General features: G+C 50.8%; 1 pseudogene; it reads right to left on the bottom strand.

The window, feature by feature from the left end:
* Nucleotides 1–491: 491 nt before the first annotated feature.
* On the bottom strand, nucleotides 492–1,789 carry LOC106559442 (annotated as a pseudogene).
* Nucleotides 1,790–3,391: the final 1,602 nt, after the last annotated feature.

The following is a 3,391-nucleotide window of genomic DNA, read 5'->3' on the forward strand; positions in this document are numbered from 1 at the left end:
CACACCTGGGCTCGCCGAGCTTGGAGGCACATCCAGCCCTCCTCCCATCTTCAGACCCTGACCATCCACTAGGATATAAAGTGTTGCACAACTAGTGCCCTGGCCTGGGCTACTGAGCAGACAACAGCATTAAGAGAGCAACAGCCTCGTACCCTTGACAAAAATGTGCGGAACCCCCAGTTGCTTTCTACATATCAGAGTTCTGGGACATCTGTTGATGAAGTGATAACTAGCTGGGTGGCATCCGGTGCGTATGTGATTATTACATTTTTAAAAAGATTTTATTTATTTATTCATGAGAGACACAGAGAGAGGGGCAGAGACACAGGCAGAGGGAGAAGCAGGCTCCATGCAGGGAGCCCGATGTGGGACTCGATCCCAGGACCCCAGGATCACAACTTAAGCCCAACCACTGAGCCATCCAGGTGTCCCTGATTATTACATTTTTAATACATGTCTGTCCTTTTTTTCTATTTTCTTGCACTGGCTGAAAGAACTTTTTTATTAGTTATTTACAGAAAATTCAACAGTGTCCACTTAGCCCAGTCTGGTGGCCATTTCTTTAGCCTGTGCCTGTCCCAACTTGGCAATGGGAGCCACCAACTTTGGACCCAGGGCACTGCCTCCCCAGTGGTGGCAGATCTCATCACATCTGTCCTTCTAATTGGTCCTGACAGCTTTCACCAGCTTAGCCAGAGCCCCTTGTCTTCCAAGTTAACCTGTGTGCAAGCAACAGGGTGCAGGTCTTCATGTGGACCAGATGCCCCCACCCGGCCCTCCCCTTGATAGTGCGGTAGGGAACCCCCATCGTGTGACACAGGCAGGCAGGAGGACAACCAGCTCAATAGGATCCACATCCTGTGCAATCACTACCAGCCAAGCCTTCTTGTTTTCCACCAAAGTGGATAACATTAACCCCTGCTCGAAGGACAGGTGGCCTCTGAGTGGAGACATCCCCTTTGCCGGCAGCTGCCTTTTCAGCCTGGGTCAACTATCTCGGCTTCTTCTCTTGCTTTGTCTCTGGTCTCTACACAGGCCAGCTGAAGCAGCTGGGTAGCTGTTTGGTGGTCCGAGGCCTGGGTGAGCTGGTTAATCTTGAGAGGCGCTTTTAAATGCTCATAGAGAATAACCCTTTGCCACTGCAGCCAGGGGTAGCAGGGCCACTTGACAAAGGAGGTGAGGTCCTTTTGGGGCTGGATGCCCTGTCCAATGACAAAATTCTTGGGCCTTTTCTCAAACAGGGTACTGACGACCTTCTTGGCCCCCTGCTTCTCCTTCACAGCAGAGGCTGGGGCTACCTTCACCTTAGCCTTCTTTCCTCTTGGCATCTTGGACAGCTGGAGGGTAGAGGCATATCTGCTCTTTTTAAAAAAGGAGGTGCAAATGTAGCATTTTCGGGTCAGAAGCGACCCTGGAGACCAGTGTGATCTCCTCAACTGGTGCTGAGCTGTGGAGGAGCTCAGGGAAGCATCTCCTGACCTGGGCAGTTTCTTGTGCCAGGACTGTTCTTTTAACAGTAGGAATCACATATGTGTCAATGATCAAATAAAGGTTTGGGTGGATTGTGCAGTAATGTACATGCATTGGAGCACAGAACACTCTCTGTGAGAATGCATTTTTTTTAAATCTCAGCAAAGCTTATGGGGGATTTTGATTTAGTGTATTTGCTTGACATACAATTCACTTACTAATTTTGATCATGAGAATGCCCATCAGAAATCACAGCGATGCCTCCCCTCAGAGTATACAAACTACAGGTGCATCCCGTGTTTGTGGCTCTGAAGGCACGGGTTCTGGAGGCTGCAAGGAGGGTCTGACTCCCAGCTCAGCTGAATGGTGGTTGTGGGGCCTCTGAGAAGCTACCTGGCCCCCCTGCGCCTCCACTTTCCCATCAGTAAAACAGCATGGGAGTGCTTGTGTGCAGGGAGCTAATAAAATTAAGTGAGATCATTGATAAAATGCTTGGAGCACAGTCACTGCCAGCTAAGATCATGTGTAATGCTAACAAGGGGAGGGGAGCTAATGGTCCCCTCCCTCTAGGGGCATACTGATTAATAGGAGGAACAGACTTGCATGTAAACAGCTCTTGCATAAGGGTTAGAAACAGATCTCTGCCAGATAGAGCAAAACTAGAAAAGTAATACAATTGCCCATATGTGATTGCCCATATTTATTTTTCTATCCTTCAAGTTATTTCTTAGGGATTTCGTTTAAGGACTCTAATGAGACCAATGAGAGAAACAAAGCGTTGGGTTAAGAAGACAGGTACAGAGCAGGCGTGGTGAATTTGCAATTCAGTAGAGCAGCCCACTTGGCAGGAGGACCTTGCACCTCAGACTGGCTCCATTTTTAACAGCATTTGCCTCTGAAGTCATAGCACAAGACTCAGTGCCACGCCCTTTGATCCAGTCGCCCTCGCTTTCCCTTAGGGGACATACATATGCTCGGCCAGCATTTGCGGACTGTGCAGGTACAACCACACTACCACCCTGAAAAAATCTGAGCCCCACACGTGAGTTCACCCCAGGCATGGCACAATTTGTGTGGAGCAACCAAGCCCATGTTTGTGAGTGTGTCCTTGGGGCTGCTGCATACATGCAGAGGGTGTCAACCTGAATTGCACATTAGGTCATCTGAGACCCTTCAACCCCCAGACCCTTAGTTTCAGGAGCTCAGACAGTGACCCAGTGATGGGACCTTGGGAAGCTTCCATGTGATTCCAGCACATGGCCAAGGTGCAGAATGAGTGAGCAGAGAGGTGCCAGGACCCAAGGGCAGCTCCCTTACAGTCCACAGGGGGGGCTCAGGAGGGAGGACAGCCATACACCTGACAAAGTCAGCCTCCTCCAATCCACTAATGGACTTCAGCAAAGCAAACAGCCAGGACCTGCCCACTGTGCATGCCAAACCTGCAGGTTTTCTGCTTCCGGTTCCCATTGACTTGTCTGGCCTTCCTTGCCAAGGTATGCTGAAGCTGTGAGGAGAAACCTTCCAGTGGAGGTTCCTGTGAGCCCTCAGATCAGCCCACTAATGATCAGTAACCCCTTCAAGCTTTGGTTGAGCATGAACTACATTCCAGGCACTGAGTGTTACCCTGCTGAAGAGGGTGGCGGGCACAGAGACAAAAGGGGGCATGGGTTAGAAGGGCTGCAGGAGGCACCAGCTTCCAGAGGGAGGGGGTGGCAAAGGCCACAACTCTTTGCACACAAGGGTTACCCTTCCCAAGCAGAGCACAGTGGTTCTGGCCGGCTCTGGGTCTGGGGGGTCAGGGATGGGGCTGATCTTCTTGGAAGGCTTTTGCTGGGGAGGTCAGCTCAGCGGTGCCTGCTGCCACTGTCCCCTGAATCATGAATGTCAGGGACCAGGCCGAGACTCATTAAGTTGAGGCCAG

The sequence above is a fragment of the Canis lupus genome, chromosome 10, assembly GCF_011100685.1.
Source record: "Canis lupus familiaris isolate Mischka breed German Shepherd chromosome 10, alternate assembly UU_Cfam_GSD_1.0, whole genome shotgun sequence".
Taxonomy (NCBI): Eukaryota; Metazoa; Chordata; class Mammalia; order Carnivora; family Canidae; genus Canis; species Canis lupus.